The sequence below is a fragment of the Mirounga leonina genome, unplaced genomic scaffold, assembly GCF_011800145.1.
Source record: "Mirounga leonina isolate KUSES-001 unplaced genomic scaffold, KU_Mleo_1.0 Mir_204, whole genome shotgun sequence".
Lineage (NCBI taxonomy): Eukaryota > Metazoa > Chordata > Mammalia > Carnivora > Phocidae > Mirounga > Mirounga leonina.
The window spans coordinates 18,710,965-18,733,887 of record NW_023270513.1 but is presented as its reverse complement, the minus strand read 5'-3'; the positions used below and the strand labels follow the sequence as shown (position 1 = coordinate 18,733,887).

Here is a 22,923-nt window from a genome sequence, read left to right as displayed (position 1 = left end):
ACCAGAATTACTTAGGAATTGTAGCAGCAATTGCTATCAACCCTATTAACTAGATACTTTAATTCAATTATTTTTATTAGGGACCATGCTAAAATATTTAAGGCAACTCTAAGAAGTAAAGGTAAATTTCAAAATAAACCTACCTAAAATGTGTTTACTAATTCATTGAATTGCTTCACTTTTTTCTTTTTTTTTTTTTTAAGATTTTATTTATTTATTCATGAGAGACAGAGAGAGAGAGAGGCAGAGGGAGAAGCAGGCTCCCAAGGAGCAGAGAGCCCGATGCGGGACTCGATCCCAGGACCCTGGGATCATGACCTGAGCCGAAGGCAGACGCTTAACCATCTGAGCCACCCAGGCGCCCCTGCTTCACTTTTTTCAATTTACTTATTTAGTTAGGTTTTTTTTAAAGATTATTTATTTATTTATTTATCTGAGAGAGAGAACGAGATAGAGAGAGCATGAGTGGGGGGAGGGTCAGAGGGAGAAGCAGACTCCCCGCTGAGCAGGGAGCCCCATGCAGGACTCAATCCCAGGACTCCAGGATCATGACCTGAGCCGAAGGCAGTCACTTAACCAACTGAGCCACCCAGGTGCCACAATTTAGTTTTAAGTAATCTCTACACCCACTGTGGAGCTCAAACTCTTGATCCTGAAATCAAGAGTTGCATGCTTTTCCAAATGAACCAGCCAGGTGCCCCTGCTTTACTTTTCATGAATAATGTGACATAAAAGATAAGGAATCCTGATATGCACAATTGACTTTTCAAATAGAATTCTGCATCATATCTGGTTCAATGAGTCAATCCATATAGAACATTTTGGGGAGAAATATTTAAATTTATCTTTAGAAAAATGATCAGCTCCTCTAGAATAGGACACAGGCACTCAAGTTACCATGAGAATATACATTATTTATATACATATTAGATACATAGAGATGTAGGCATAGATACCTAAATATATCTTCTGATGTTGACTTAAGTGCCCATATTTAAACTTTTTTTTAAGATTTTATTTATTTATTTGACAAAGAGAGACACAGTGAGAGAGGGAACACAAGCAGGCAGAGTGGGAGAGGGAGAAGCAGGCTTCCCATGGAGCAGGGAGCCCAATGCGGGGCTCGATCCCTGGGATCATGACTGGAGACGAAGGCAGACGCCTAATGACTGAGCCACCCAAGTGCCCCTATACTTTTAAAATATATTTATAGGTGTATGTATATATTTATATATGTAGGTGTGTGTATGTATGCAAACACACACACACACACACACACACACAGTCTCCAAAATCCTGAGTGAAAAATCCAGGCAAATCCATGAAGAAAGCCAAAGCATATGATAGAAAACAATTAATTGATTATTGGTGACATCATAATTTTTAATGTTAGTGAATGGAGAAACAACAACAGAGTACAATTTGTTTCTGTGTTGATGGTATCAATTATTCTTAAACCAGTATAATGAAGGAAAATATAAACTGTTAAAAGTATTTTTGAAGAATATTTATATGCAGATAGAGTTATTATTTTTCTACAGAAACCACTGAAGGTTCTTGATCTACCAACTAATTTTTTTTTTTTTTTTTTTTTTTTAGAAAGAGGTTGTGTAGCTTATCCTCTTTTACGCTGTACTCAAGTGACCTCCAGTTAAATAGCTATTCAGGGAAAACTGTAGAAAAGGAGAAACTGGTAACACATTTAGCTTCTTGAAACCTTTGTTGTTTAGAAACTTAGCCAAAAGTTTAATCCCTCCTAATTTTTGTGAGTCAGTGCAAGGAAGTAATGGAGAGATGGTCTTCACATATTTGAATAATAATTAAGGAAATGCAAAATAAAATAATTTTAATGAAATTACATGTTTTCATGTCATTATCTTCATATTTAGCCTTAATAAACACTATATTAAATGAACAATGCCAGCTCAGAAAAGGATTCACCCTGTATGAATTTGATGTTAAGATGTCTACTGTCAGGTAATTCTTCACAAACTAATCTTTTGCCAGTTGAGCTAACTCAACCTAAGAGTTGTTCAGCTAAAATAAATGGAGAATGCAGCTTGAGTTCATGCAAACTCTGTGGCTCAATATAGTCCAAACCTTCTGGAAGAAGAAAAAAAAAGTGTAAAATGGCAAACAAGGAACTTGTTTGGATTTTATAAATTGTGACTATATATTTTAATTGCCCCTGTTTAATTACTAAGAGGGATCCTTTTAACTTTCAAAGTTGTCCTTATTTGGAGGGCAGATTATGTGGTTTAGTATAACACTTGTTTAGTATAACACAAATAAAAAACCACATGAGGATAAAATAGCAGTAAAAATATACACAAAGTTACATGCAGGCACACAAGGATAATTCTTTCTTTAATCTACAAATTGAATCTGAACTCTACAGGTCAAACCATTTGTCAACTGCTACTGTGGAAATTATTAGAGAAAGCAACATTTAAAGTAACTACAAATATTGGCTAAGCAATCATTAAAATAAGCAGTTATCTTTTTTTAAGATTTTTATTTATTTATTTGAGAGAGAGAGAGAGCAAGCACAAGCAGAAGGGAGAGGTAGAGGGAGAAGGAGACTCCCCACGGAGCAGGGAGCCCAATGCAGGGCTCTATCCCAGGACCTTGAGATCATGACCTGAGGGGAAGGCAGACGCTTAACCCACTGAGCTACCCAACCCCCCCCCAAGTTATCTTTTTTTTTTTTAAGTTTTTATTTAAATTCCAGGTAGTTAACATACTGTGCAATATTAGTTTCAGGTGTACAATATAGTGATTCAACACTTCCATACAACACCCTGTGCTCATCACAAGTGCACTCCTTAATCCCTGTCACCTATTTAACCCATCCCCTGACCCACATTCCCTCTGGTAACCATCAGTTTGTTCTCTGAACTTAAGATTCTGTTTCTTGGTTTAAGCAGTTATCTTTTAAAGTAACATTGATAACTACAATTAAGAGAGCAAATCCAGCTATTTGTGAAACAGAAATTTTTAAACATGTGAAAGCATAGAGTTATGCATTCAGTTATTTGTGATTTAAAAAAAAAAAAACTTAAAAAATCTTCCAATATCACAGTAACACAAAAGCTGTTAGTAAAAAGAATTGTTGATAATTCATCGTGGCAATGCACTGCAAATATGAATGAATCAACTATCACTAACCCATTGAAGCAATCACAAGTTTAAGAAAGCTTAACAGCTGCATCAGATGAAACAATTGTCAATGAACTGTGTAGCAAACAAAGGATGGAGATACTTTGGAATAACTCCTGAAGTTATACAAGGCAACACTTTATGTTTACTTACAGCTTTATCTAATCTAAAATATGATGCCTTAAGATGGAAAAAAAATACATATACAAGTAATTGCTTCACCAAATCCACAGTTGTCTGGCAATATCAATAGGTTTTTTGGTAAAATGCTATTTTCACAGCCATCGATATCCAAATAAGGCCAGCCACTATTCTGTGGGGTATGTAGAACATTATCTCAGACAGGAGTCAGTTTCTTGCCTCAAAACTTAACTAATTTAGATTATAGAAGACCATACATAGTTGAAATGATATTACTATTTGCAAAACATCCACAAAAACAAGTGGAGAAAAATTATAAATTACCTTGAATTACTTAAATTTGCCATAGTATAATTATATTTGTGTAGACAAATATAGCTCTGGAAATCATATCTTTAGATAAATAATAATAAATCAGATTTCTAAGAGTTAGAGTAATTAAAACCTCAGTTTTATTAATCTGGTTATTTTGCATGTAAACTGGTTTTCTACATGAGAACTCTAGCTTTATAAAAACCACACATTATATCATTTAGATATTTGATCTTAAACATTGTTTGAAGGACTAAAGAAAAACTCCAGGCACCTGAATATGCCTGAAAATTCACAGTGTGATTTCTGGAAAAAAAAAATTGACTTCAGAGAAATGGTAGAATCATAAAAGCTGCAGATGGATAAACTAGGTCAGTCTCTTTACAAGCTGGCCAACAATGCTCCAATTAAGTGCCATATATATTATCCCCAATGAGGAAATTTTCATTTTTCCCAGTACATGAATACTTCTGGTTTAAAAATGCATTTCTATACCATTATAATGGTTTTCCTTAAAAGGCTTAAAAATGATAGAATGATCATCATTACTTTTTTTTTATTTCAAACTCAAGAGAGTTCTATATTGGGTTTGGAATCTAGAATAATGATGTATTTGAGAAGTGAAGGAAATGGTATGGCTTTCGGTAGCTGATCCATTAGGAATCACTTTTTTCACAGTAAAATGAAAAGGTTTAAATGCCTATCGAAACAAGCAAAATCTGTCAAATATTTAAATTCTCAGAGAAAAAAGCAATGTGACACCACTAAATGAAGTAGAGAATGTAATAATCATCATCAGAATTTTAAATTTTTTGTGTATTCAATCAACATAGGTAGCCTTCATTTTATATTTTTTAAATGATACTTAAATTTACTTGAATAAATTAATACTAATGACGATGAATATTGAATATTCAGTGGTTTGTAACAATAATAATTGCATTTTCCAACTTTTTGATAGCTATATGCAGTATCATATTCATTCATATAATCATTCAGTGACTTAAATAAAACACTGTTCAAATAAAAGCAATCTATAAAATTCTACACTTCCTACTTTATATATAATCCATTAAATTGTTTTTATTTTTTAATTTATGCATCCCTGAATTGTTTAGAGCATCAATTTATTTTTCAGTTAATCATTTACTTAATTATTTTCATTACTGACAGTAAAGTTCTCCTTTTCTCTGGCCACGCTATTTTAAATGGATGCTTCTAAGCAAACTCCTGTCCTCAGAGAATATCTTGGCCCCCTCATAAGCTAGAAAAACATACTAGCATCCATAAAAGGCTTGTTCTAGCAAATATCCTGTTTGAAAAATGATATTTAAAACCTTTTTAATTTAGAAAAATTAAAAATAAAAATTTCAAATTTGTTATTGCATATCTCTCCAACAGAATCCACTGCAAAAAGAATCATGATTGACTTACAAGAAAAGAAATAATAGAAAAAAAATTTCATCATGAATAAAAAGACAGGACGGGACATTTTTTTTTTTTAAATGGCATTTGAATGAGATGTAAATAAAGAAACTCCAGATGGTAGAAGCTGTGTATGAGAAAATATTCACATTAGCAATATAATAGTCACATGAAGAGCCAGGAGGAGGCCAAGACAAATGAAGAGAGACATTTGAATCAAGAGATGAGCTAAAGAATCTAGGTCCTCAAATTCAGCATAACCAAAACCTTCTAACCTCTCTGGATTTCTGGGTTCACGTGGTAAACTCACCACACTGATATTTAATCCTCTAAAAAATTCCTTAATGGATTCTTCTGTCACATTATAGGGCAGGTTCCCTAGAAAAGCAGTATAGGGTGGTGATTTAGGAAGACGGCTCCACTCGATATTGGGTTCCCGAGCAGCCCGTGGAGCAGTGGGCAGGATAGAACTGTCAGTTGGAGGTGCCGGTGATGGAGGGAACAAAGACCAATGGAAGGAGTCCGACAGGAAAGATGGCAAAAAGGATCAAGACCCCTGATCTGCACCTGAGCCAAAGAAACCTGAAGAAAATCCAGCTTCCAAGTTCAGTTCTGCAAGCAAGTATGCTGCTCTCTCTGTTGATGGCTAAGATGAGAACGAGGGAGATTACACTGAATACACCTCTGCATCCTGTGCTTTTTCCTAGTCTCTCCATCCCGGAACATTCGAGAGCAAATCAAACCTCTATCCAGACAAGACAATAAAACTCACCATCTCCTGGAGACCTTTCTTAACTTAAAAAAAAAAAAAAGAAATGAAATTCTTTTGCATGCTGCTGTAGCCTTTAAAGTATTGAACTAACTGGAGAATCACCAATGTAGCCAGAGAGAAAGAGATGTACAGCTTTTCATGGAAAAGTTGTGCATTTTTATGACACATGCAGTGTAATTAGTGCCTGGGGGCCTCCATTTAGCAAAATGGCAGTGACAGTGATACTGTGTCTGGAATCTGGCTGGGCAGTAGGGCAGGCTTAAGGAAGAGTGCGAGATTTCTACCTTTGAAATCTTATTATCCTATTGTGGCATATATGAATTCTCAAACATTATCTGAATAAATTTTCGATCCTTGGAAAGGTAAAAAAAAAAAAAAAAAGAGACAGAGAGATGAGCTAAAGCAGGTAACTGGAAGTTTGTTTTAAATTGAACTAAATCCAAAAATAAATGTGAAGCCAATGATATTGATTGAGGAGAGGGATGCTATCATGTTTTTATTTGTATATGCATATATACATATGTGTGTATATATATACACATATGTGTTTGTGTGTAAAATATGTATGAAAAATAAGTTCAAATTATAAAATAAGCTTTTTAAAGAAGGTGAATCATACTTTTAAAAAATTGGGGAAGACTACAATTCATCTTAAATTATAGAGCAAAACCAGTAACTTTTGTTTATGGAATACTTTAAGGCACTTAGGAAATTTTATTTATTTTTCTTATTTCATTACTTTTTTTTTTTTAAGATTTTTTTTTTTTAATTTATTTGAGACAGAGAGAATGAGAGAGAGAGAGCACATGAGAGGGGGGAGGGTCAGAGGCAGAAGCAGGCTCCCTGCCAAGCAGGGAGCCCGATGCAGGACTCGATCCCAGGACTCCAGGATCATGACCTGAGCCAAAGGCAGTTGCTTGACCAATTGAGCCACCCAGGCGCCCCTTATTTCATTACTTTTTATAATATCCCTTCCTGTTTGAAAAGGATAATTTTAATTTTCTCCATTATATTGGAGAGGAACTGGAGGAATAGATAAGTTTGAGAACTAAGATAATAGAAAGACTTGTGTAATTACCACCCCTCGCACAGAAATTACCATTTCATCACAAGGATTTTAGCTCCAGTCTCACAAATGTTTTGCAGATCTTTTAAGGCAAAAGGTATTACTGCCATAATTGCAGACCTAGTAAAAAAATAAAATATCATAAATTAATAAAGGTACTGAGTGAAAATCTACTAAAAGTAGATTTGGAAATTGTAATTATTCTGAAACTATGAAGACTTAAAATAATTCCATGTTAATAACAGAATGACCAATTCAATATAAAATTTTTAGAAGATAATGAATGTTTTTTTCCTCCTTACTATCATTAATGTAAAAATGTATTCCCTATAATACCTGTTATTAAGCTCTTTGGGCATTTTGTCTATTTTTCAAACATATTTTTATCTCTCGAGACTTTGTGCACTGGGAAATGATTAAAAACATGTTAAAATTAGATGACTGGAATTAGATTAAGATAGTAGTAGTCAGTAACTGTTACAACTAAGACAATATTCGGGTGCCTGGGTGGTTCAGTTGGTTAAGCAACTGCCTTCAGCTCAGGTCATGATCCTGGAGTCCCAGGATTGAGTTCCACATCAGGCTCCCGGCTCAGAGGGGAGTCTGCTTCTCCCTCTGTCCCTCTCCCCTCTCATGCTTTCTCTCTCTCTCTCTCTCTCAAATAAATAAATAAATAAAATCTTAAAAAAAAAAACCTAAGACAATATTCAGTAGAACAGCTTTCTGCTCTTCAGAATTTTACTTCATTCCATTAGAGAAGCTTGAAATAATGGACTTCTGTGTTCAAAATGAGCAGGAGGATGAGAAATGTTCATGAGAATATCCTCCATAAAATAAAATTCCTGATTAAATGAGATCTCAAGGACAAAAATAAATTAGGTTAGGATAATCCAAAACATCATTTTATAGTATTCAACTTTAAAACTCCTTTTGTTTAATGGAACAAAGTTTAAAATTACTTTTTTTAGGGGATCCTGTGTGGCTCAGTCAGTTAAGCATCCAATTTTAGATTTTAGTTCAGGCATTGGTATCACGGTCATGAGATTGAACCCCACGTCAGGCTCTGCACTGAGCTTGGAGCCTGCTTGGGATTCTCTCTCTCCTTCCTCCTCTGTCCCTCCCCCCTGCTCCTGTGCATGCTCTCTCTCTCCCTCTCTCTAAAAAAGACTTTTTTAAAGGTCTTTTATTTGTATTTCATATTCATTTATTTATTTAAATTTCATTTAGTTAACATAGAGTACAATATTACTTTCTGGAGTACAATTCAGTGACTCATCACTTACATACAACACAGTCCTCATCACTACAAGTGCCCTTTTTAATAACCATCACCCCTCCACATCACTGAATCAACCCTCAGTTTGTTCTCTGTTGTTAAGAATCTCTTGGGGCACCTGGGTGGTTCAGTTGGTTAAGCATCTGCCTTTAGCTCAGGTCATGATCCTAGAGTCCCAGGATGGGGCCCTACATCAGGCTCCCTGCTAAGCTGGGAGTCTGCTTCTCCCTCTGCCCCTCACCCTTCTCATTCTCTTTCTCTCTCTCATCTCTCAAGTCAATAAATAAAAAATGTTAAAAAAAAAGAATCTCTTTGGAGAAATGCTTGTTCATGTCTTCTGTCCATTTCTTGACTGGATTATCTGTTCTTTGGGTGTTGAGTTTGATAAGTTCTTTATAGATTTTGGATACTAGCTCTTTATCTGATATGTCATTTGCAAATATCTTCTCCCATTCTGTCGGTTGTCTTATGGTTTTGTCGACTGTTTCCTCTGCTGTGCAAAAGCTTTTTATCTTGATGAAGTTCCAATAGTTCAATTTGCCTTAGTTTACCTTGCCTTTGGAGACCTGTCTAGCAAGGAGTTGCTGTGCCAAGGTTGAAGAGGTTGCTGCCTGTGCTCTCCTCTAGGATTTTGATGGATTCCTTTCTCATATTTAGAAGACATACAAATGGCCAACAGGCACATGAAAAAATGCTCTACATCACTTGGCATCAGGGAAATACAAATCAAAACCACAATGATATACCACCTCACACCAGTCAGGATGGCTAAAATTAACAAGTCAGGGAACAACACATGTTGGCAAGGATGTAGAGAAAGGTGAACCTTCTTACACCGTTGGTGTTGGTGGGAATGCAAGCTGGTACAACCACTCTGGAAAACAGTATGGAGGTTCCTCAAAAAGTTGAAAATAGAGCTACCCTACAACTCAGCAATTGCCCTACTGGGTATTTACCCCAAAGATACAAATATAGTGATATGAAAGGGCACCTGCACTCCAATGTTTATTGTAGCAATGTCCACAATAACCAAACTATGGAAAGAGCCCAGATGTCCATCATCAGATGAAGGGATAAAAAAGATATGTGTGTATACACACACACACACACACACACACATATACATACAGTGGATTACTCCTCAGCCATCAAAAAACATGAAATCTTGCCATTTACAATGATGTGGATGGAACTAGAGGGTATTATGCTAAGTTAAGTAAGTCAATCAGAGAAAGAAAACTATCATATGATCTCACTGATATATGGGATTTAAGAAACAAAATAGAGGATCATAGGGGAAGGGAGTAAAAAATAAAACAAGATGAAACCAGAGAGAGAGAAAATCATAAAAATCTCTTAATCATAGGAAACAAACTGAGGATCGTTGGAAGGGAGGGGGTATGGGGATGCAATAACTAGGTGATGGACATTAAGGAGGGTATGTAATGTCAGGAGCACTGGGTATTATATGACTGATGAATCACAAACCTGTACCTCTGAAACCAATAATACATTATATGTTAATTGAATTTAAATTTAAAAATGTTTTTAAAAAAGAGTATCTTATGGATTTTTCCCTCTTTTTTTTTTCTATTTCCCTTTCCCATATATTCATCTGTTTCCTTTCCTAAATTCCACATAGGAGTGAGACTACGTGGTATTTGTCTTTCACTGACTGACTTATTTCACTTAGCATACTACATTCTAATTCCATCCACATCATTGCCAATGGCAAGATTTCTTTTTTTAAAGATTTTATTTATTAATTAGAGAGAGAGAGAGATTGCACAAGTTGGGGAGGGCAGAGGGAGAGGGAGAAGCAGACTCCCCTCTGAGCAGGGAGCACAACACAGGGTTCGATCCCAGGACCCTGAGATCATGACCTGAGCCAAAGATCATTTAACCAACTGAGCCACCAAGGCCTCCCAAGATTTCATTTTTTGATGGCTGAGTAATATTCCATTGTGTATATATACACCACATCTTCTTTATCCATTCATCAGTCCATGGACATTTGGGCTCTCATAGTTTGGATATTGTTGATAATGCTGCTATAAAAATCAGGGTGCATGTATCCCTTGAATATATATTTTTGTGTCCTTTGGGTAAATACATAGTAGTGCAATTGGATCATAAGGTAGTTCTATTTTTAAATTTTTGAGGAACATCCATACTGTTCTCCAGAGTGGCTGCACCAATTTGCATTCCCACCAACAGTACAAGAGGGTTATTCTTTCTCCACATCCTTGCCAATATCTGTTCTTTCTTGTGTTGTTAATTTCAGCCATTCTGAGAGGTGTGAGATGGTATCTCATTGTGGTTTTGATTTGTATTTCCCTGATGATGAGTGATGTTGAGCATCTTTTCATATGTAATTGAGACTTTTTTTCCTTCTCTTTTTTAAGATTTTATTTGTTTATTTGAGGGGGGGGGAGAGAGAGAGCATGAGCTGAGGGTGGAGCAGAGGGAGAGGGACAAGCAGATTCCCTGCTGAGCAGGGAAGTCTATGTGGGGCTCAATCCTAGGACCCTGAGATCATGACCCTAGCTGAAGGCAGATGTTTAACTGACGGAGCTGTCCAGGAGCCCCAGAGACTTTTTTTCCCTTCTTGAGGTAGACCTGTATTGCAATATACTTCCCTCATAGGCGTGCCTTTGATGCATCTTAAAGGTTTTGGACTGTTGTGTTTTCATTTTCTTTTGCTTCCATGAACTTTTTCTTTATTTTTTTCTTTCATTTCCTAGTTAACTTGTTCATTAGTAGGATGTTCTTTACCTTCCATGTATTTGTGGTCTTTACAAATTTTCTCTTGTGGTTGACTTCAAGTTTCATTGCATAGTGGTCTGAAAATATGCATGGTGTGATCTTGATCTTTTTGTACTTGTTGAGTGCTAATTTGTGACCCAGCATGTAATATATTCTGGGGAATATTCCATGTGCACTTGAAAAGAATGTGTATTCTGCTGCTTTAGGATGAAATGTTCTGAATATATCTGTGAAGTACATCTGGTCCAGTGGGTTATTCAAAGTTGTTTCCTTGTTGAACTTCTGCTTAGATGATCTGTCAATTGCTGTGAATGGGGTGTTAAAGTCCCCTACTATCATTGTATTTATATTAATGAGTTTCTTCATGATTATTATTAATTGATTTATATATTTGGGTGCTCCCAAGTTGGGGGCATAAATATTTACAATTGTTGTATCTTCTTGATGAATAGACCCCTTCATTATGATATAATTCCCTTTTTCATCTCTTGTTACAGTCTTCAGTTTAAAATTTAGTTTGTCTGGTATATGTATGGCTACTCCAGGTTTGTTTTCTTTTGTTTTGTTTTGTTTTTGATATCCATTAGCAAGATAGATGGTTCTTCATCCCCTCACTTTCAAATTGCAGGTGACTTTAGATCTAAAATGAATCTTATAAGAGAAACACAGATGTTTCTTTTTTTTTTTTTTTAATTCATTCTGATACCCTATGTCTTTTGATTGGAGCACTTAGTCCATTTACATTCAGAGTGATTATTGAAAGATGTGAATTTAGTGTCGTTGTATTGCCGGTAGAGTTGGTGTTTCTGGTGATGTTCTCTGGTCCTTTCTAGTCTTTGTTGCTTTTGGTCTTTTTTCTCCACTCAAAGGGTCCCCCTTAAAATTTCTTACAGGCTGGTTTAGTGATCATGAACTCCTTTAGTTTCTGTCTTTCTGGGATACTCTTTATCTCTCCTTCTCTTCTACATGACAGCCTTGCTGGATAAAGATTTCTTGGCTGCATATTTTTCCAAATCAGCACATTGAATAGTTCCTGTCACTCTTCTCAGAACTGCCATGTTTCTGTGGAGAGATCACTACAAACAGGACATGTCTTCCCTTGTAGGTTAAGACCTTTTTTTTCTCTTGCTGTTTTTAAGATTCTTTTCTCGTCTGTGTATTTTGTGAATTTGACAATGATATGCTTTGGCAATGGTCAGCTTTTGTTGAATTTAATGGGAGTTCTTTGTGCTTTTTAGGTTTTGACGTCTGTGTCTTGCCCTAGATTAAGGAACTTTTCAGCTATAATTTGTTCAAATAAATCTTCTGCCACTTTTTCTTTCTCTTCCTCTTCGGGGTCTTCTATGATACAAATGTTATTACATTTTAATAAGTCATGGAATTCCCTAACTCTAACTTCCTGATTCATAACCTTCTATTTCTTTTCTTTTCAGCTTTATTTTCCATAATTTTATCTTCTGTATCACTGATTTGCTCCTCTGTTTCATCCATTCTTGCTTTCAAGGCCTCCATTTGGGTTTGCATCTCAGTTGTAGGATTTTTAACTTCAGCCTGACTGTATTTTAGTTCTTTTATCTCTGCAGTAAGAAATTCTCTAGTGTCTTCTATGCTTTTTTCAAGGCCAGTTAGTATCCTTATAATCGTTTTAAAATCTAGTTCCAACATCTTACTTATATCTGTATTGATTAAATCCCTGGATGTGAATTTTCCTTCCTGTTCTTTCTTTGAGTGTAAACTTCTCCATCTCATCATTTCATCCAGAAAAGAAAAGAAGAAAAAAAAAAAGCAAGAAAAATCACAAAACAAAATGAAACAACAACAAAAAGAAAAACCTAGATCCTTGGTTTATTTTGGTCTTCCTGTTAAAAGAATCTAGATCCAAAATAAAATGAAAAATAAATAAAATGAAAATAAACAAACATATATACATATATAAATTTTAAAAAGTAATTGAATAAGAAAATAAATGAAAAAAATAATAATACAGAAATAAAGAATAAAAGTAAAAAAAAAAAAAGGTAGATCTTATTTCCCCTAGAGCTTGAGCTTTGTATCACTCTATGATCAGTAGATTTGCTGCAAGGGAGTTGTTTGTGCTGGTCTTCTGGGGCAGGGGCCTGTTGTGCAGATTCTCAGGCCAGCTTCTTTGAGTGGAAACATGCCTCCAGGATGCAGGGGTTTGGAGCTTGGTGTAACCGGCTCTGGCCATCACTAGGTGGTGCTGTTTTGCTCCCTGAAGACTTTCATCACTGATGGGTGGGATGAATATGTTGGTGCCTTGCTCCCTAGTCCTGGAGCAGGAAGTCTACACTCCCCACTCTTCAGTGAACCCTCACAGGAGAGCAATCAATCACCTGTCTTGTGTCCCCAGTTTCCATCTGAACCCTATGTTCTCCCTGCCTGTGTCTGAGGCATTTTTTTCTTTTTTATTTGTTTGTTTGGTTGGTTTTATCTTAGGTGTGCAACTGAGTTTCAAAACTCCAAATTTCAGGGCTCCCGTGGCATGGACCCACATTGTTCCTCTGGGGGAGGGTTTTGCCATGCTTTTGCCATTTGTTAGCCAGTCTCAGGAAAGCAGTTGCATGACCATATAGCGATTTTCAGTTTATGGCAAAACAGAGTAGAAAGGCAGCACCAAGACTCACTCACCTGACTTCCTCGCTCCTATGCCTGGGAACAGTGCAGGAATTAACACCACCCATTCTTCTTGTGACCCAGGGGATTCTCAGACCACACTGTCACTCCTGGGAATCTGTCTTGCCTCACCACCTGAGCACCTTTAAGCCAGCCATGTCCCCCACTATAGCAGACTTCTAAAAGTTCAGATTTTGCATTCTGCTGCTTATAATACTTTGTGGTAGCTTCTGTAAACAAACTCCCTCCCTGCCACTGTATTCACAGCTATGTCTCCCCCATGTCAACACTCTGCACCTCCTACCTTCCAAAAGGTGGTTGCTTTTCTACTTGTAGACTTGCAGGTTTTGTTCTCTCAAAACTCCGATTGATTTCTTGGTTCTTCAGAATGATTTGATAACTATCTAGCTGTGTTCAAGGAATGAGTAAAGCTTAAGGTCCCCCTACTCCTCTGCCATCTTAACTCTTCCCCTTGTACTTCTTATTACATTATTTTGTACTATTTTTCTTAGTTTACCTGCAAGTATAGAGATAGATGTCTACATGTGGCAATTAAAATATACCACTAAAAATTCTTTCAATGTGTTAAATAAAGCAATAAGTTTCTTATAACTCATCACTTAGAATTACATCTTATATTTCACAGCAAATAAAAAAATATATAGGCAGCTATAGTTTTACCATTTTAGTTTCTAAAAGGCACATATTTGTGTGTGAGCACTTGTGCACATTCCATTGTGATGCACTGAGCTTTCTGGTAATGAATATTTAACATTTTGTAGATAAAACACATTATCACATATTTGTATAATAATATTGGTAGAGATGTACTAATTTCTGCAAGCAAAAGACCAATATATAAAAAACATTTTAAAAATAGTTAAGAAAATTAAGCTTCTGTGTTTTATAACTAAATTGAATTTAATACTTTCCTTCCTCTGGTAACTTCTACCTGCATGCAGAAACTAAAAGATTCTTCAATAAAGATTTACTAAAATTATTTTATGGTCAAAGTAATTTCTTTAATCCATTATGCTACTAAATTACTTATTCACAGTTTTTTATTGATTTTATGAAGATGACTATAAACTGATAAATGCAAAGGGAAAATTAATTTCTTTAGCATTTGATTTTTGAAGTGAGAACTGTTTTTCATATGCATTTTATATTTTTTTGCTAAAGAATAATTTCTTCAATAACTGGTCAAAATTCAAATAAAAGCATAAAGCCTGATAGAAGCATAAAACTATAATAAGCTATAATAAAATCATAAAACTATTATTTTATAGATAAAACTAAAAATCAGGAATTTTCCCACAAAATGACCTTATTTTATCATCATTTCTAATACAACTTCATTAATCCATCAACTTTTTTTGGTCTGAGTTTGAATGAAAACTCATACTACAGTTCACTAAGAGGAAGACTTCATTACACGAAGAGTTGTTATACAGTCAATATAGAGCAGTGTTGAAAAATAATAATATGCCAAACAAACTATCCACACTGGGATATTTATTATCTTAGAATATTAGCACTAATTAGAAGAATGCAAATCAAGCATATCTGTGTAACCAAACCTTGTGTTTTCATCAAAGAGTTATATGCCATATTTTGTCTTGAATAAATATATATTTATATTAGCTTTCAAGTCATTCCCTTTGGGAGAAGCAAAATTAAGTATCAAATTGGATTTTGTGTAGAACTAGTTAAAAAATGAAATAACAGATCAGTAAGTAGGCACCTAAGAATAATCAACATAAAATTTAGCAGTATTTCTCATAGTTAGTTAGTATTAAAAAGTAAAGGGGCATGATGTGAGTAAATTAATCAGACTTGGAAACACATTTTATCTTCAGTCTCAATTTATAAATTCTAGAATTGAGCTATCTTAAATATCCTACATAAATGTGTTCCATTCTAGACTATCAATAACAAGAGTACTTAATGAAAGGCATTAGTGGGTATGAATATTAACCAGGACTCTGATAACAGTAAATGAAGTCAAAATTTACTTAATCCTTGGTGAATCAGAAAAATCTGCAGCCAGTAATACTCTATCCAGAAAGGCTATCTCTCAGAATAGAAGGAGAGAAAAAGAGTTTCCCAGACAAATAAAAGTTAAAAGAATTCATGACCACTAAACCAGCCCTGCAACAAACCTTACAAAGGACTCTGTGAGTGGAAAACAAAAACCATGAGTTACAGTAAGAAAAATAGGAAGCACAAAAACAAAACAAAAAACAAAAACAAAGCTAAGTATACCAGTAAAAATCAATCAAAAACAGCACAAAATAAAATATTTTAAAATATGATACCAAATATCAGAAATGTGGAGGGAAGAAAAGCAAAGAATGGCTCCACACATAAGTGGCCATCAACTTATTAAAGAGTATTGTATGCAGAAGATATTATATAGAATTCTAATGGTAACCACATACTATAGAAATGATCCCTGAAAGTATAGTCTTTCTAATGGTAACCACAAATCAAAAAGCAGTAATAGGTAAGTAAAGTATAAAGAGAAAAGAATCCAAATATATCACTAAAGACAACCAGCAAACAATGAAAGAGAGCAAAGGGAGAAAAAATCAGAGAAAATCTATAGAAACAACCACAAAACAAGTAAAATGGCAAGAAATACACACCTATCAATAATGACTTTGAATGTAAAGGAATAAACACACCAATCAAAAGACATAGAGTGACAGAGTGGATTAAAAAAAAAAAAAGAAGAAGAAGAAGACACATCTATATGATGCCTACAAGAGACTCATTTCGGACCCGAAGACATCTTCAGATTGACAGTGAGGGAATGGAGAAATATTTATTATGCAAATGGTTGTTAAAAGAAAGCCATGGTGGAGAAGGAGTTAAGATGGTGGAGTAGTAAGAGGACCTTGTGCTTGCCTCATCCCTCAAACACAACAAGATAATTATCAAATCATTCTGAACACCCAGGAAATCATCTGAGGACTGAGAGAAGAAAAAACACAGCTAAAGAGAGAAAGAGGCCACATCGTGTCGTGTAAGGCAAGAGGTGCAGAGATGTGATTTGGGGGAGAAAAGAATTGCAGGTGCAGCAGAGGTGGGGAGCCCTGATCAAAGAGAGGGGAGAGAAAGAGAGAGATAGATAAAGCAGTATGCAGGGGATAGTGCAAGAAAAACCGCTTTCCCAAAACCATTGACTGGGAAAACAAGACGGGCTGATAATCACAAGATTTTACAAACAGTGGAGATGAAAGTCTGAAGTTTTAGAAGTCCACACCATCACCAGATGCAGTCTGGAAGTCAGAGAGGTGCTCCTGTAGAGAAGGAGGGCAGAGGTCGAGGAGCAGACAGCATGCTCTAAGGATCCCCTGGGTCACATTGGGAGAAACAGTTCCTATTCTTGGAGTATATTTGGGAGAGGTGTCACTGCCTATCAGGGGACAAAAGAGTTGATGGGTGCCATTAAGCTTCCCCATTCATTAGCATACAAGTACATATGCCTCCTGAGGGCAGCTGACCTGGATGCCAGCTTTTTGCTATGCTTTACCACAAAATCCTGCATGGTCCTGCAACTGCTTTTCTGGGACAAACCCAGTAAAAGCGACAGTGCAGTGAAACTTCCCCTCCACCCCCGAGGATTAGTGCAGGTTTGCACCACATCTGGTCCCTAAAACTTGGAGTTTTGAAACCCAGTCAGCACGCCTAAGATAAAACACAGTAGCGCTGCACCACCGCAAGGTGGCTGGATGCTATGGACACAAACAGAGTGAGGGCAGGGATCTGAGGGAAGCCTGGGACACAAGAAGGGAGATTGTCGACTCTTCTGTGAGGGCTTCCTGAACAGTAGAGAGTGCAGTCACACCTCTCCAGGGAAGAGTAGGAAGGCCATTTTTCACCCCTCCCATCAGCATGGACAGACTTCAGCAAGCAACACAATGCACAGTGGAGACATGAGCCACTTTGTGCTTCTAAAACGTGAGCAGTCACACCTCTCCAGGGAAGAGTAGGAAGCCCTGCCCCATTGTGCTCAGCAGGCGCCTTTTTACTAGCGCAAATGTGACTGAAAGCCAGAGCAGCAGTGGGACTCTCACCCAGAAGACCAGCACAAACCCCTCACATGCAACAGGTGTACTGATCAGAGAGTATTGCAAAGCTCCTGCTCTGAAGAAATAAGACCAAGCATAGGCTTCCACAGCACACAAAAGACAGACTCCTAGACAAAATGTCAAGATGGAGGAATTCATCCCAAAAGAAAGAACAAGGTGTCATGGTCAAGGAGCTAACCAAAACAGATATAAGTAATATGCCTGAACCAGAATTTAAAACAACAATCATAAGGATATAAGCTGGGCTTGAGAAAAGCATAGAAGAAACCAGAGACTCCCTACCACAGAGATAAAAGACCTAAAAACTAATCAGGCCGAAATAAAAAAAAAAAAAATCCTATAACCAAGATGCAAAACTGACTAGAAATAACAACCACAAAGGTGGAAGCACAGGGGAATGAATAAGTGATATAGAAGATAAAATTATGGAAAATAATAAAGCAGAAGAGGGAAAGAAAAATATTGGATCATGAAAGTAGAATTAAGAGGGAGGCAAGATGGTGGAGGAGCAGGGGACTGTTTCAACCAGTCCCCTGAATTTAGCTGGATATCTACCAAACCATTCTGAACACCCACAAAATCAGCTTGAGATGTAAGAATATATATCTGGATCTCTACAAGCAGAAAAACACCACCTGTCCCAAGGTAGGAAGGAAGGAGTCGTGAATCTGTGGGCAGATATTGGAAGATAAGCAGAAGGGGGAGGGAACCACCATAAGCTGGCTCCTGGAAAGTGATGTAACACCAGAGTGCAAAAGCCTCCTGCACCAGGGGACTGGGCAGCCAGCCAGGAGGAGCTTTATAACAGCACTCAAACAAGATCCAGGAGCTCAAGTGCAAACCTGGGACTACTCACGTTTTAGAAGCACAAAGGTCAGAGACAAGCAGGGCCCCTGAGTTGGCCACTGAAAAGGTCATAGGGGCATGCACCCCTCATGCGAGGCTGCGGTTTTCAGTGGTACTTTCAGAAACAGAGAGTGTGTTCTGGAGGGTTCACAGATCAGACTGTGATTTCTCTGCTCTGGGACAGAGGTCTGGGTGCAGACATCTTTTTTGCTCTGATCCTCAGAAAAGGCAGGGAAAGCAGCCAGAGAACAAAAGCTCAAAAAACTGGTTTCCACAGAGCCCAGCCTCCTGACAGGGGGAAGGGCAACTCGACCCAAGCAGGGTTGCCTGAAAAACAGTGCTGAAGGCCCTTCCCCCAGGAGACAAGTGGGAAGAAGAAGAGGACAACAACCCTAGGGTACCAATAAAACTGTAAAACCCCAAAACCAGGAGAAAATAGTATACGGAGCTCCAGGCGGGACCTCACAGATTGTGTATTTTCAGATACAACTCTTCTTTTTTCTTTTTTCTTTTTATTCTTTCTCTTAGGTTTCTTCTCTGTTTATTTTTTAACTTTTTCTCATTTCAACTAGATGTTTAATATAACATATTTCATAGTACCTTTTTAACTTGTACTTTTTCACACCTATATTTTTTTGAAATGTAGATATAAACTTCAATGTAGCCCTTTTTTCCCTATTCAATATTACCTTTATATGTATACCAGTTTTATTTTCCCTGTAACTCTGGGAAATAGTGTCCTCTAACAAACAGAACAAAATACATCCAGGAAGAACTGAACACCCTACCTTGCCCACACGGAGAAATTATACCTCCCCCATCCCTCACTTTTCCCTTTTTTTCTCTTCTCTTTTTTTTATTTTAATTTTTAAAAATTTTTAAATTTTATAAATTTTATTCTTGGGTTTCATTTTGACTTTGTTTTTTCAATGGTGGCTTCTGACCATTCCGGATTTTCCTAGGGTGCATCTTGCCGGGCTTGTGGTTGATATTTTGGACTCTATACATTCCCTCAACCATGCCTCAACAGAATGAATAAGAGGAGGAACTTCCAACAAAGAAAAGAACCAGAGACAGTGACCTCTCCTGTAGACCTAATGGATATGGATATAAGCGAGATGTCAGAGATAAACTTCAGGGTAGCAATTATAAAATCAATATCAGCAATATAGAATCTCTAAGGGCAAAAATGAGAGCTAATCAGGTCAAACTTAAAAATGTTATGAATGAGATGCAGTCTAAACTGGATAGTCTAACAGTGAGGGTAAATGAGACAGAAAAATGAATTAGTGACCTAGAAGATAAGCTGATAGAAAGGAAGGAAATGAGGAAGCCTGGGACAAGCAAACAAACAAAAAAACAAGAAAACAGACTTAAAGAGATTAACAATGCCATGAAAAGTTCTAATGTCAAAATTATTGGGATCCCTGGATTCCTGGGTGGCTCAGTCATTAAGTGTCTGCCTTTGGCTCAAGTCATGATCCCAGGATCCTGGGACAGAGCCCCTCATCAGGCTCCTTGCTCTGCGGGAAGCCTGCTTCTCCCTCTCCCACTCCCCTGCTTGTGTTCCCTCTCTTGCTTTGTCTTTCTCTGTCAAATAAATCAACAAAATCTTAAAAAAAAAAAAAAGAATTACTGGGATCCCTGAGGTGGTGAAGAGAGAGGAATAGAAGGTATATTTGAGCAAATCCTAGCTGAGAATTTCCATAATCTGGAGAAGGAAACAAGCATTCATGTCCAAGAGGCAGAGAGGACCACTCCCAAGATCACTGAGAACAGACCAAAGCCCCAACATATAATAGTAAAATTCGCAAATCTTAGAACAAATGAAGACATCCTGAGAGCAATTAGGGGGAAGAGATTATATACAGAGGAAGGAACATCAGAATAACATCAGACCTGGGCGCCTGGGTGGCTCAGTTGGTTAAGCGACTGCCTTCGGCTCAGGTCATGATCCTGGAGTCCCAGGATCGAGTCCCGCATCAGGCTCCCTGCTCAGCAGGGAGTCTGCTTCTCCCTCTGATCCTCCTCCCTCTCATGCTCTCTGTCTCTCATTCTCTCTCTCTCAAATAAGTAAATAAAATCTTTAAAAAAAAAAAAAGAATAACATCAGACCTATCCACAGAGACCTGGCAAGCCAGAAAGGGCTGGCCAGACATATTCAGGGTATTAAATGAGAAGAACATGCAGCCAAGAATACTTTATCCAGCAAGGCTGTCCTTCAGAATAGATGGAGACATGCAGAGCTTCCAAGACCTGCAGAAACTGAAAGAATATGTGACCACCAAGCCAGCCCTGCAAGAAATATTAAGGGGGATTCTATAAAAGAAGAAAAACCCCAAGAATAATATAGACCAGAAATTTATAGAGACAATCCATAGAAACAGGGACTGTACAGACAATAAGATGGCAATAAATACAGATATTTCAGTAGTTACTCTCAACATGAATGGCCTAAATGCTCCCATGAAATGGCAGAGGGTTGCAGATTGTATACAAAGACAGGACCCATCCATACGCTGTTTAGAAAAGACTCATTTTGAACCTAAAGACACCTCCAGACTATAAGGGGATGGAGAATCTTTTTTCATGCCAATGGACCTTAAAAGAAAGATGAGGTAGCAATTCTTATATCAGACAAATTAGAATTTAAACCAAACACTGTATTAAGAGATGCAGAGGGACACTATATAATACTTAAAGGGTCTATCCAACAAGAAAATCTAACAACTGTAAATATCTAAGCCCCCAACATGGGAGCAGCCAACTATATAAGCCAGCTGTTAACCAAAATAAATAATCATATTGACAATGATACATTAATAGTGGGAGATTTTAACACTCCACTCTCAGCATTGGACAAATCATCTAAGCAGAAGATCAACAAAGAAACAAGAGCTTTGAATGACATACTGGACCATATGGACTTCATAGATATATACAGAACATTCCACCCTAAAACAGCAGCGTACTCATTCTTCTCGAATGCACATGGAACTTTCACCAAGATAGACCACATACTGGGTCATAAATCAGGTCTCAGCTAATACCAAAAGATTGAGATTATTCCCTGCATGTTATCAGACCACAATGCCTTGAAACTGGAACTCAATCACAAGAAAAAATTTGGAAGGAATTCTAAAACTTGGAAATTAAAGAGCATCCTGCTAAAAAATGATTGGGTCAACCAGGAAATTAAAGAAGAACTTAAAGATTTCATAGAAATAAATGAGAATGAAAACACTTCAGTTCAAAACCTATGGGATACCACTGGCATTTTTCAAGGAGCTGGAACAAACAATCCTAAAATTTGTATGGAAGCAGAAATGACACTGAATTGCCAAGGGAATGTTGAAAAAGAAAAACAAAGCTGGGGGCATCACATTGCCATCTTCAAGCTATATTACAAAGCTGTGATCACTAAGACAGCATGGTATTGGCACAAAAACAGACACATAGACAATGGAACAGAAGAGAGACTCTAGAAATGGACCCTCAACTCTATGGCCAACTAATCTTTGACACAGCTGGAAAGAATATCCAATGGAAAAAGACTGTCTCTTCAATAAATGGTGTTGGGAAAATTGGACAGGTTCATATAGAAGAATGGAACTGGACCACTTTCTTACACCATACACAAAGATAAAACCAAAATGGATGAAAAAACTCAATGTGAGACATGAATCCATCAAAATCCTAGAGGAGAACATAAGCAGTAAGCTCTTCAACTTTGGCTGCAACAACTTCTTTCAAGACACATCTCCAAAGGCAAGGGAAACAAAAGCAAAAATGAACTTTTGGGACCTCGCCAAAACAAAACGCTTTTGCACAGCAAAGGAAAAAGTCAACAAAACAAAGAGGCAACCCATGGAACGGGACAAGATATTTGCAAATGACATACTGGTAAAGGGCTGATATCCAAAATCTATAAAGAACTTCTCAAACTCAACACTCAGAGAACAAATAACCCAGTCAAAAAATGGGCAGAAGATGTAAACAGACACTTCTCCAAAGAAGACATACAAATGGCTAACAGACACATGAAAAAATGTTCATCATCCTTAACTATCAGGGAAATACAAATCAAAACCACAGTTACATTAGTTAGAATGGCCAAAATTACCAAAACAGGAAATAACAAATGTTGGCGAGGATGTGGAGAAAGGGGAACCCCCTTACACTGTTGGTGGGAAAGCAAGCTGGTACAACCACTCTTGAAAACAGTATGGAGGTTCCTCAAGAAGTTAAAAATAGAGCTACTCTAAGAACCAACAATTGCAGTACTAGGTATTTATCCCAATGATACAGATATAGTGAAAAGAAGGGGACATGCACCCCAATGTTCATAGCAGCAATGTCCACAATAGCCAAACTGTGGAAGGAGCTGAGATGCCCAACAGATGAATGGATAAAGAATAAGTGGTACATA

At 37.0% G+C, this 22,923-nt stretch overlaps 1 protein-coding gene across 3 annotated transcripts in view; it reads right to left on the bottom strand.

Annotated features, from left to right (window-relative positions):
- PCDH11X (protocadherin 11 X-linked) overlaps window positions 1–22,923 on the bottom strand; it is a 350,990-nt gene that overhangs the window by 246,903 nt on the left and 81,164 nt on the right. The window lies entirely within an intron of this gene.